Consider the following 13,348-nt stretch of genomic DNA (forward strand, 5'->3'; position numbering starts at 1 on the left):
CCCACGGGCCAGGACTTGCCTCTAGACGTCCCTCCTCCAGGGAGTGTGTGCGGGGGAGGGGGTGAGGGGGCTGGTCGTAGAGGAGTCAGAGTCGTGAACCGTCAACAAGCTGATCACGTTAGTCCTCTGAGCCGGACCACAGCTGGTTCACAGTCACACACATACATTAGACGGACACAAACAGTCGGCAGATACATTAGATACTAACAAGAAATGAAAGACAGATAGTATTGGTGGTGGAGAGGATCATCACTTCCTAGTCCCATTCACATCAGCAGTTCCTACAGGGTTTCATACGTTTATAGATTTAAATACACAAACAAAAAGTAGGTTTTGTGATCTCTCTTATATTTCTCAGATGTAGAACAAACACTTCAGAACAAATTTCATTTAGATGCTTTCGTCCATGTAGTCAATCTGTTATTCAATGTGTTTCTATTGGCTAATAGCAGTAAGGACTGTCTGTTATTCAATGTGTTTCTATTGGCTAATAGCAGTAAGGACTATCTGTTATTCAATGTGTTTCTATTGGCTAATAGCAGTAAGGACTGTCTGTATTCAATGTATTCTATTGGCTAATAGCAGTAAGGACTATCTGTTATTCAATGTGTTTCTATTGGCTAATAGCAGTAAGGACTATCTGTTATTCAAGTGTTTCTATTGGCTAATAGCAGTAAGGACTGTCTGTTATTCAATGTGTTTCTATTGGCTAATAGCAGTAAGGACTATCTGTTATTCAATGTTTTCATTGGCTAATAGCAGTAAGGACTGTCTGTATTCAATGTTTCTATTGGCTAATAGCAGTAAGGACTATCTGTTATTCAATGTGTTTCTATTGGCTAATAGCAGTAAGGACTATCTGTATTCAATGTGTTCTATTGGCTAATAGCAGTAAGGACTATTGTTATTCAATGTTTTCTATTGGCTAATAGCAGTAAGGATCTGTTATTCAATGTGTTTCTATTGGCTAATAGCAGTAAGGACTATCTGTTATTCAATGTGTTTCTATTGGCTAATAGCAGTAAGGACTATCTGTTATTCAATGTGTTTCTATTGGCTAATAGCAGTAAGGACTATCTGTTATTCAATGTGTTTCTATTGGCTAATAGCAGTAAGGACTGTTATTCAATGTGTTTTCTTGGCTAATAGCAGTAAGGACTATCTGTTATTCAATGTGTTTCTATTGCTAATAGCAGTAAGGACTATCTGTTATTCAATGTGTTTCTATGCTAATAGCAGTAATGACTGTTATTCAATGTGTTTCTATTGGCTAATAGCAGTAAGGACTTCTGTTATTCAATGTGTTTCTATTGGCTAATAGCAGTAAGGACTATCTGTTATTCAATGTGTTTCTATTGGCTCAGTACAGTAAGGACTGTTATTCAATGTGTTTCTATTTAATAGCAGTAAGGACTATCTGTTATTCAATGTGTTTCTATTGGTAATAGCAGTAAGGACATCTGTATTCAATGTGTTTCTATTGGCTAATAGCAGTAAGGACTTCTGTTATTCCATGTGTTTCTATTGGCTAATAGCAGTAAGGACTATCTGTTGTTTCAATGTGTTTCTATTGGCTAATAGCAGTAAGGATCTGTTATTCAATGTGTTTCTATTGGCTAATAGCAGTAAGGACTATCTGTTATTCAATGTGTTTCTATTGGCTAATAGCAGTAAGGACTTCTGTTATTCAATGTGTTTCTATTGGCTAATAGCAGTAAGGACTATCTGTTTTTCAATGTGTTTCTATTGGCTAATAGCAGTAAGGACTGTTTCAATGTGTTTCTATTGGCTAATAGCAGTAAGGAATCTGTTATTCAATGTGTTTCTATTGGCTAATAGCAGTAAGGACTATCTGTTTTCAATGTGTTTCTATTGGCTAATAGCAGTAAGGACTGTCTGTTTATTCAATGTGTTTCTATTGGCTAATAGCAGTAAGGATCTGTATTCAATGTGTTTCTATTGGCTAATAGCAGTAAGGACTATCTGTTATTCAATGTGTTTCTATTGGCTAATAGCAGTAAGGACTGTTATTCAAGTGTTTCTATTGGCTAATAGCAGTAAGGACTTCTGTTATTCAATGTGTTTTCTATTGGCTAATAGCAGTAAGCTATCTGTTATTCAATGTGTTTCTATTGCTAATAGCAGTAAGGACTATTGTTATTCAATGTTTTCTATGCTAATAGCAGTAAGACTATCTGTTATTCAATGTGTTTCTATTGGCTAATAGCAGTAAGGACTATTGTTATTCAATGTGTTTCTATTGGCTAATACAGAAGGACATCTGTTATTCAAGTGTTTCTATTGGCTAATAGCAGTAAGGACTATCTGTTATTCAATGTGTTTTATTGGCTAATAGCAGTAAGGACTATCTGTTATTCAATGTGTTTCTATTGGCTAATAGCAGTAAGGACTACGTTATTCAATGTGTTTCTATTGGCTAATAGCAGTAAGGATCTGTTATTCAATGTGTTTCTATTGGCTAATAGCAGTAAGGACTATTTTATTCAATGTGTTCTATTGGCTATAGCAGTAAGGGGACTGTCTTGGGTTATTCAATGTGTTTCTATTGGCTAATAGCAGTAAGGACTACCTGTTATTCAACGTGTTTCTATTGGCTAATAGCAGTAAGGACTGTCTGTTATTCAATGCGTTTCTATTGGCTAATAGCAGTAAGGACTGTTATTCAATGTGTTTCTATTGGCTAATAGCAGTAAGGCCAAATTAAATTCTATATACCTTAAGGGATCCTAAAATTCCAAAGCAAATTGCTGAATTCTCCTTGGTATGAATATCTTTGAGTCTACAGGGTTAAAAGCCTTGTCCATTTGTGGATGACCTCCTCGTTACTCGTTACTCCTCACAGAGTAAAAGGGGTGAAGTCAAGATGTCAACATTATCAACAGATTAGTTAGCAACTACAGACCGTCTATATCGTCTAGAACTATTCACTTAAAGCGGGGGCCCAACTGCTACAGTTGTTGATGATTGGATGGGAGACCAGACACACCTGGCGGGGTGGAACTTCCTCTCGTCCTCCTCGTCTGAGTGGATGGTGATGACGCTGCCCGCCGGGCTGGGCGTGTCCGAGATGATGATTGGCTGAGAGAGAGCCGCCGCGCTGCAGATGGGCGGAGTCAGCACGGCGTTGGTGAGTAGGGATACACCGGACACACGCCTGGACAAACGCGCACGCGCACGGCAAAGAAACAAATTTAGTATTCCCAATCTGGCCTCATTCCCAATCATACCATCATGGTCACCTAATCATTCCCAGCCTCCAATTGGCTCATTCATCTCCCCCCTCCTCTCCCCTGTAACTATTCCCCAGGTCTTTGCTGTAAATGAGAATGTGTTCTCAGTCAACTTTACCTGGTTAAAATAAGGGTTAAAATAAATAATAAAAATAAATAGTTACACACCTTTACTATTCCTGATTTCAAGGGCGAAGACATTCAGTCAGGAAGCAAAACACATTTGTGGAGTCCCTGAAAACGTAACTTTTCCAGCTGTTACTAGTTATTACACGTTACTAGTTGATGGGCCTAACCAGCTACTACACTGAACAAAAATATAAAAACGCAACATGTAAAGTGTTGGTCCCTGAAATAAAACATCCCAAAAATGTTCAAAACTCACAAAAAAAGCTTATTTCTCTCAAATGTTGTTCAGAAATTTGTTTACATCCTCGTTAGTTAACATTTCTCCTTTGCCAAGATAATCCATCCACCTAACATGTGTGGCATATCAAGAAGCTGATTAAAACAGCATGATCATTACACAGGTGCACCTTGTGCTGGGAACAATAAAATGCCCCTCTAAAATGTGCAGTTTTGTCACACAATGTTATAGATGTCTCAAGTTTTGAGGGAGTGTGCAATTGGCATGCTGACTGCAGGAATGTCCACCAGAGCTGTTGCCGGAGAATTTAATGTTAATTTCTCTACCATAAGCCGCCACCAACATCATTTAAAGAATTTGGCAGTACGTCCAACTGGCCTCACAACCGCAGACCACTTGAAACCACACCAGCCCAGGACCTCCACATCCGGCATCTTCACCTGCCCAGGACCAGCCATCCGGACAGCTGATGAAACTGAGGAGTATTTCTGTCTGTAATAAAGCCCTTTTTGTGGTGGAAAACGGATTCTGATTGGCTGGTCCTGGCTCCCCAGTGGCTGAGCCTACGCCCTCCCAGGCCCACCCATGGCCACACCCCTACCCAGTCATGTGAAATCCATAGATTAGGGCCTAATGAATTTATTTAAATTGATTGATTTCCTTATATGAATTTTAACTCAGTGAAATTGTTGAAATTGTTGCGTGTTCCATTTACATGTTTTGTTCAGTGTAGTTGATAACTGTAACTAGTTGTTGTGCCACTATCCTTTCAGTTCCTTCTCTTCCAGTCAGTCGTACCTGGTGGTCCTGCTGTTGCCACGGCCACCCTTAGCCCTCTTCCTCGCTCCGCTCCTCGAATTAACCCCCAGGTTCTGCTGCAGCACTCCGCTGTACTGAGATCCCCTACACACACACACACACACACACACACACACACACACACACACACACACACACACACACACAATTTGCAGTTTTTGGACATTTCCCAGGTCTATTAAACCAGGCAAACTCAAACAGGCACAGATAAAGTATTTGAATCCATTTTTCAGAAACCCAGGTCTGTTTCTCTTTTTATGGGATAGTTATCCTGTGAAGTGATCTGGGTAAGAATTGTTTTCTGACGGACTCTTTGATTTCTGCGCTAACAGACAGCTATGTAACCGTGGTGATGACCCTACCTCCAGCTGTGTGTCTGCTGGGCTGTGTCCGGAAGGAGTGTCTCCACGGGACACTCCGTGACAACCGACTGGTGGGTGGAGCCGTGGATGGCCACACCCGGAACCTGCTGCCATGACGACGGGATCAGGATCTGCTGGGTACCGGCTGGCCAGGCCTGCTACAGAGAACACAACACAAAATATTTGGTGGTAAACGATTTCCAGACGTGTTGGCGCGTTCAGTGTGACAGGGTCTAGGCCTGCCGATTAAGTACCGCTAAGTACATTCGTAGGCATCCGACAAAGTTTGAAAGTTAGAAACACATTGGCAGTGTGGTTTGATTTAAACGTTTACATGCTGTGCACGAAGAACGATTTCCCTAATAATCTTGTTTAGGCAACACACATCATAAAATCAGGCTACCTGATGGGATTTTGATAAATGCAATAACAACAACAACAAAAAAATCGCCAATCAAAATAAARGTTCTACCACAGCGACAGTTCAGACACAAAGATTGTATTAAGATGCCTATTTTCAGTTTTTCCTGAAGCAAAGACAGGCTGGCGCTGCGGATGCTGTAACCTGCGCCGATCAAAACACACCGCTGCAGTTGACAGAGCCCACGTTGGCTAAAGTAGCCTCTCAAGCCAATCGTAGAATGTGACGACAGAACTGAATCAAGTCGTACAATCTGGCCAGGTAGATATCTTGATGTTAACCCCCTGAGYTCGATTTCCCCGCGGAAATTCGAATTAGCATAATAACCAATCTTGATAAAGTTGAGAAATCCATTTWTTTWTTTTTTTTTTGCATTTGTGCATTTTTTTGCCCATGAGACAAAAACCGTCTGTAGCGTCCGAGTGGTTTGGCCAACAAAAATATTATGACCCCTCTCTGGAAAGACTCTCACAAACACGATGGTGTTCCCGTTTCGCTCTTCTCTCTTACTTTTTTTTGTAATTTCTTGTTGGTTATTTTTCTTAAAACTGCATTGTTGGTTTTAAGGACTTGTAAGTGAGCATTTCACTGTAAGGTCTACACCTGTTGTATTCGGCGCATGTGACAAATAAAATGTAATTTGATTTGATTTGAGAGGGGAAAGGAGGTAGTTAAGAGCAGGCAGTTAAGTCAGCCACATCATCACGCCTTCATGCCCTCAGCACAGCACACCTACAGAGAGAGAAAATGAATGATAGAGTATGTATTTAAGTGTTTTACCAGCCCAGAGGCAGTGTGCTCCAGCAGGGTGGGGAGTCCGGCCCCACAGCCCAGCCCCAGGAGAAATGAGTACTGGGGGGCTAGCCCTGCTACTGTGGGGGGTTGGGTTGGAGGGTGGCTACCATCAGGGGTGTGCAGGAGCCCTGGGGGAGGAAGGGTGTAGGGAGGAGGGGATGGGGAAGGAAAGGGTGGAGGAGGAGGACGGTTAACTCAGAAGGTCCCGACTCACTTCATGGCTGGATACCCTCTCTCAGTGGCAAATACTAATTACTTTAGACCTGGGGAAGTGGACTGAGTGTGGACTGATGATTGAGGACACTAAAGTTAGTCTATAGATTGATCAGGGTTGTGGGTTGACTGTGGACTGTTTGAGGTTAGATTGATAGATCTGGGTTGTCAATGTGAAGATGATAAACTGTCTGATCCATGGCTGAGAGATCTGACAGAGGTCTGGGAGAGGAGAAACAGGCTGCTCCAACGCTGAGAGGTCTGCTAGAGGTCTGGAAGAGGAGAAACTGGCTGAGAGGTCCTGACAGAGGTCTGGGAGAGAGAAACAGGGCTGATCCGGCTTGGCGGTCTGATAGAGGTCTGGGAGAGAAGAAACAGGCTGATCCATGGCTGAGAGGTCGTGAAGAGGTCTGGGAGAGGAGAAACTGCAGCATGAATGAGCTAAAGGGCTTTCCAGGCTTGAAGTCGGCGGCAGGGGGCGGAATTCTAATCCAAGGAGGAGCAATCGGCGGGGCTCAGTGTACGTGAAAGCCCACTTCAAGACAAACATAGAAATCTGCTCTAATTTTGGCATTCCTCTGTTCCGCTCCTCAAGGGGTGGGCTGGTCCTGGGCTGGAAACTCCTTAATCTCAAACACGGTCATTCCTGTTCTGAAGCCATGAGGCTTGGAAGTATTGTGAGACACTCTAGCTGGAAGACCAAAGCACAGTGCAGGAACAAGAGAACCAACCACACACCACACACACACGTACCTTGTGAGAGCATAGGCAGGCTGCAGCTGCAAGGTGGCCTGTGATATGATATGTTCTTGGTATCTACTCCATGGGGACTAGAACTTGTCCATCCTCACTGAGGTAAAGCTGTGAGCTCTTATTGGATCGCACATGGAGCCCAATGCAGACAGAAGGAAACAGCCGAGATATCAGTAACACCAAGCACAATAGGGCTGACACGGAGAACAGGACTTGCGGGTCTTGCGGAATTCTGGCAGGAATGGGACTGAAGTTCTAGAATCAAGCTAGGGACTGGACAGAATGGGACTGAAGTTCTAGAATCAAGCTAGGGACCGGACAGAATGGGTCTGAAGTTCTAGAATCAAGCTAGGGACCGGACAGAATGGGTCTGAAGTTCTAGAATCAAGCTAGGGACCGGACAGAATGGGACTGAAGTTCTAGAATCAAGCTAGGGACCGAACAGAATGGGTCTGAAGTTCTAGAATCAAGCTAGGGCCGTACAGAATGGGACTGAAGTTCTAGAATCAAGCTAGGGACCCGGACAGAATGGGATTGGCAGTCCACAGGAACGGGCAGTACAGGAATAGTTATAAACTGGGGAGGGGGGATACACTATATATACAGCAGTATGTGGACACCCCTTCAAATGAGTGGATTCGGCTATTTCAGCCACACTTGTTGCTGACAGGTGTATAAAATCAAGCACACAGCCATGCAATCTCCATAGACAAACATTGGCAGTAGAATGGCCCGTACTGAAGAGCTCAGTGACTTTCAACGTTGCACCGTCAAAATGAATATATTGCCACAGCTGAATTTCTGTAGTTCAGAACATCCCATGTCTCCCCCTTCTGACTATTGGGATAAAATCCATAGTGCAGTCTCAAAATATAGCAAGGTAGAGAGCCAGGATAAAATGAACAAACTTGGAAAGAGGGAAAGACGAAGGACAGCTATCCGTACCAAACTAATTGTGTTTCCAGGCACTAGCATTTCGTCCCATCCTAAAATTGGTTTAGACATGATTGTTCCAACCCCTGACTGAGTATGGAAATAAATATGGTGTCTCCTATTGCCCTGTAAGAAGTAGTCTTCATCAACTTATCATTTAAACCATGTAAAACTATGCCTTGTGCTTACTATTGCTCTCACAGTTTATGTTTGGCGCAAAAAWTTTAAAACAATGCAAATGGGAATGAAAATGGCTTGCCCATACTTCAATATTTCACAATAATGCCTTGAAATCTGCTGGGTAGTCTTTGCATCCCCCCAAGGGTCCAAATGTTGGTCCAAATGTGGACTCTGTACCCTTACCGATATCATGGACAGTAATGGTTTGAGAACATTCCAAGATTTGAAAGACACACATTATCAGGCAACTCCATTTTTCTATATTTACACCTTAGGTCAGCTAGAATGGCCTATGGAGGAACCCAACTCCCGAAACATCCATTTATAAATAAATGGTCTGGGCTTCCGAAAGGACTGATCTCTATAATATATAAACAACTTTTGGAAAGCTCATATTCTGAGCTAGCCAATTCATAAAGTATGGTCCACAGATCTAAGTGAATCTGAACAAACCTTTAACTGGAACAGAATATGGAAAAATATGACCTTGGCATCCTGTAATGCGAACCATCCTTTAAAGTTTGTATTTAACACCAAGGAAAAGTTTTACAATGAAATTGTCCCCAACTCCCAACTGTTCACTGCGTCCCCTAAATCAGGTAGGAACACATTCCTTCATACGATGTGAGATGTTTAACTGCCCTGCAGTGAAACGCTTCTCTGACAAGGTTAGAACATTCATTTGAATGGAAATATTCAATGCGTTGGCATCGACTGTTACTTAACGATGGTAGCTCCTTGAATCTCTCTATCTGTCAGAGATGATTACTACTGGCAGGCAGAACTGACGCTAATAAATATGTTGACTCTTAGGTGACAGTTACTATTAGAATTTAAAACATTAGAAATAGACAGCCTTGACTTATTCCACATGATTTAGACAGCCTTGACTTATTCCACATGAAGTAGACAGCCTTGACTTATTCCACATGAAGTAGACAGCCTTGCCTTATTCCACATGATTAGACAGCCTTGACTTATTCCACATGATTTAGACAGCCTTGACTTATTCCACATGATTTAGACAGCCTTGACTTATTCCACATGATTTAGACAGCCTTGACTTATTCCACATGATTTAGACAGCCTTGACTTATTCCACATGAAGTAGACAGCCTTGACTTATTCCACATGAATAGACAGCCTTGACTTATTCCACATGATTTAGACAGCCTTGACTTATTCCCACAATTTAGACAGCCTTGACTTATTCCATATGATTTAGACAGCCTTGACTTATTCCAATTGAAGTAGACAGCCTTGAAACTTATTCCACATGAAGTAGAGCAGCCTTGACTTATTCCACATGATTTAGACAGCCTTGACTTATTCCACATGATTTAGTCAGCCTTGACTTATTCCATATGTTATGTTACAGCCTGAATTCAAAATGGATTAAATAAAATACACAATACCCCATAATGACAAAGTTAAAACACTATTTTAAAAAACATTTTTGCAAATGTATTGGAAATAAAATACAGAAATCTCCTTTACATAAGTATTCACACCCCTTTGCTATGACACTCCAAATTTAACTCAGGTGCATCCAATTCCCTTTGATCATCCTTGAGATGTAACTACAACTTGATTGGAGTCCAACCTGTGGCCAATTCACTTGTTTGGACATGATTTAGAAAGAACCACACCTGTCTATATAAGATCCTACAGTTAACAGAGCAGAAACTATACCATGAAGTCCAAGAAAATGTCTGTAGATCTCTTGAGATACAATTGTGATGAGGCATAGCCTGTATTTGGGGAAGAGGTAATAAAACCATTTCTAGAGTGTTGAACGTTTCCAAGAGCCCAGTGGTCTCTATTATTGTGAAATGGAGAAAAAAAAATATGTAACTACCCAGACTGCCTAGCCATCTGACCAAACTGAGCATCAGGGCAAGAAGGACCTTGGTCAGGGAGGTGACCAAGAAACCAATGAACACACTGACAAAACTACAGAGTTCCTTGGCTGAGATGGGAGAACCTGGCAGAAGGACAACAGTCACTACAGCACTTCACTAATCTGGGTTTTATGGGATTGGCCAGACAGAAGTTACTCCTGAGAAAAAGGCACATGACAGCACGACTGGAGTTGGCAAAAATGGCAGCTGAAAGACAAAGCATAACGCAAAAGATTCTGTGGTCTGATGAGATACAAATTTAACAAAGCGCTATATGTCTGTACAAATGTAACTCTTTGGCCTGAATGCAAAGCGCTATATGTCTGGCGAAAACCAGGCACAGCTCATCAAATACAGGCAACTCCTTGATGAAAACCTACTTCAGAGTGCAAACGAACTTAGACTGGGGGGCGATTATTTTACGTTTCGACAGGACAATGACCCCGAGCAGACAGCCAAAGCAACGCTGGCTTCAGAACAAGGATGTGAAAGTCCTTGTGGCCRGGCCAAAGCTTGAGAAAATCTCCCAAGGAAGTGTGGGAGAAAATGCCCAAATCCAGATGTGCAAAGCTGATACAGACATGCCCAAGATGACTCAACGTTTTAATCGTTGCCTAAGGTGCTTCTACATACTATTGACTCAGGGTGTGATTCGCACAATTTTCTACAAACAGGTTTTCACTTTGTCATTATGGGGCATTGTGTGTAGATATGTGAGAGAAGAAGAAAAATATATTTAATCCATTTTGTATTCAAGCTGTAACACAACACAACGTGGAATAAGTAAAGTGGTACGAATACTTTCTGAAAGCACTTTTATGTATTTTTTAAAGATTATTGCCCGTCTGTGATTGTCTACCCACACGCACAGCGAGGGAAYGACTGACGAGCAGCTAACGGAGGAAGTTATTATCAGATTTATYCATGTAATAATGAGCACGGGACGGCAGTCGTTTTTTTATCGGGACAGGAAAGTTCTGGGGTTGGAGAACTGTTGCAGGATTTGGATAGACAGAAAAGACAGGGCAGGAATGGATGTTCACTCCCGTGCCAACCTCTACACCACAATAATGTTACTCCCTCTCGTCAAAAAAAATACAGTCATTCATAGATAATTACTGTGTTGTTACATTGAACCATGCAATTTCTTAGCGACTCAAATTTTCTGGTTTAAAACATTTTCCGTTTCAATTCCCTAATAAACCTGATTCTGGTTAACAGCGCTGGTCAAAAAAAGAAAAAGGACAATCTCTATTGAATATGCTTTTCTGTACAGTTACTAGGCTTAATCTGTGTCTTGGAAACCTCTCCTAAAGTGTTCCTGTTTTACCCTGTATGGTGTTTGGTGGGCAGACGATCAGAGTCTGCTGGAAGGGCTCAGTCTGGCAGGCCAGGCCGTTGGGCCGAGCCTGCAGGGGGACACTCTGTTGGGTCAGCCCAGGGATGTTGATGGTGGCCTGCTGGTAGAGGGCTGGCTGGTAGTTCAGGATAGGAACAGCTCCCCCTGCTGACGGCACCTGGTGGTACAGTCCAGTCGCAGTTAGAATACGGGTCACAGTCAGTTAGAGGTTCATAGTGATGAATACAATTCTGTTCTGTTTAAAGGGAAGTTCCACCAACATTTAAATGTTGGGTATTCAGTGATTTCAACATATTGTTTTTGTATCATTTTATGATGTCATGTCGTCTATTGACAGTTTAGTGGTGAGCAGATTGGGAAACTCCTACTCCCGTTACGTACATGAGCAGGAATCCTGAACATGACTCATCAAAAAATACGGACAGTCAAATTTCAGCAACCTATATAACAAGTTTGTAGTTCTCTGATCTTATTGGTTGGAACAGCGTCTGGAACTGGAACTGACAAAGACATTTTCATACTCAATTAAACTCATGTATCACTGTATGACGTCGCGTGAAACGTATTTACAGTGTGGTCTAACTTGTGTGTGTTGTACCTGGTGAGCTGATGGCTGAAGGTACCTGGTTGCTGTTGATGGCTGAAGTAACAGTGTGTACCTGGTTGAACATGGGTGGCTGAACGGGTAACAGTGTGTACCTGGTGTGCTGATGCTGAGTGACAGTGTGTACCTGGTTGAGCTGGTGGTCTGAAGGTAACAGTGTGTACCTGTTGGCTGGTGGCTGAAGGGTAACAGTGTGTACCTGGTTGACTGATTGCTGAAGGTGACAGTGTTGTGGTGTACCTGGTTGTGCTGAAGGTAACAGTGTGTACCTGGTTTAGCTGGTGGCTGAAGTAACAGTGTGTACCTGGTTGTGCTGGTGGCTGAAGGTAACAGTGTGTACCTGGTTGTGCTGATGCTGAAGGTGACAGTGTGTACCTGGTTTGAGCCTGGGTTGCTGGAAGGTGACTGTGAGGTTGCCGGCGGCAGCACTAGGAAGAGTGTTGGTGGAGAAGAGAGTTTTGTTGTTGTCGAACGATGAGCTCCTACGTTTACAGAGTTCCATGTTCTGAAAGCAAGACTTCACACTGCAAAGGGGTGAGACAATCAAATCATTTAACCAGTCAACCAATCAAATTTAACCAATGAACCAATCAAATTTCACCCACAAAGGGCAAAGTCAAATGTAATAACACCCCACCCTGAGACCCACTAGTACATCCCTCCACACACAGTGACAGGTGTACGTACTGGGAGCTGTGAGGGAAGTCCAGCAGGTGACTCATGGTGACGAAGGGGTGACCCAGCGTCTTAGTGGGCGTGATCCTCTTGTCAGCGTCCAATCGGAGCATCCGCTTCAGCAGGTCGATGAACTCCCTCCTATCAGCTTTCTCCGCCAGCATGTCCGTCCCTTCCAGGTGAGATGAGAGGTTGACCTGCATCAGGAAGTGGAAGAAGACGTGATACAACAGGATGGAAGTGGTGAGGTTGAATGAAGGGTGAAGCTGCTGCTAAAGACACTGAGCTATTGGTCAGTTCTGGGGTTTCATCCCCTCTAATAGATTAGGACTTGTGGAGGGTGAGCCACCTTGGGCCGGGGGGCTGCCACCTTGGGCCGGGGCTGCTACCTGGCCGGGCGGCTGCCACCTCGGGTCGGGGCTGCTACCTGGCCGGGCGGCTGGCACCTTGGGCCGGGGGGCTGCCACCTTGGGCCGGGGCTGCTACCTGGCCGGGCGGCTGCCACCTTGGGCTGGGGCTGCCACCTTGGGCTGGGGCTGCCACCTTGGGCCGTATCCACAAAGCGTCTCAGAGTAGAACATGTGTCCTTAGCGCTGAGAATAGAGACATACTCCTGAAATAAAAGCTATGTGTGAAGCCTCTTTAGTCATGAGACTCCCACCTAGTGGACAGATGTTTTGCAGACCTCATGAGACTCCCACCTAGTGGACAGAT

General features: G+C 43.3%; 1 pseudogene; it reads right to left on the bottom strand.

The window, feature by feature from the left end:
* Positions 1 to 13,348, bottom strand: part of LOC112074487 (homeodomain-interacting protein kinase 1-like) — a 32,674-nt pseudogene that overhangs the window by 11,579 nt on the left and 7,747 nt on the right.

The sequence above is a fragment of the Salvelinus sp. IW2-2015 genome, unplaced genomic scaffold, assembly GCF_002910315.2.
Source record: "Salvelinus sp. IW2-2015 unplaced genomic scaffold, ASM291031v2 Un_scaffold2653, whole genome shotgun sequence".
Classification (NCBI taxonomy): domain Eukaryota; kingdom Metazoa; phylum Chordata; class Actinopteri; order Salmoniformes; family Salmonidae; genus Salvelinus; species Salvelinus sp. IW2-2015.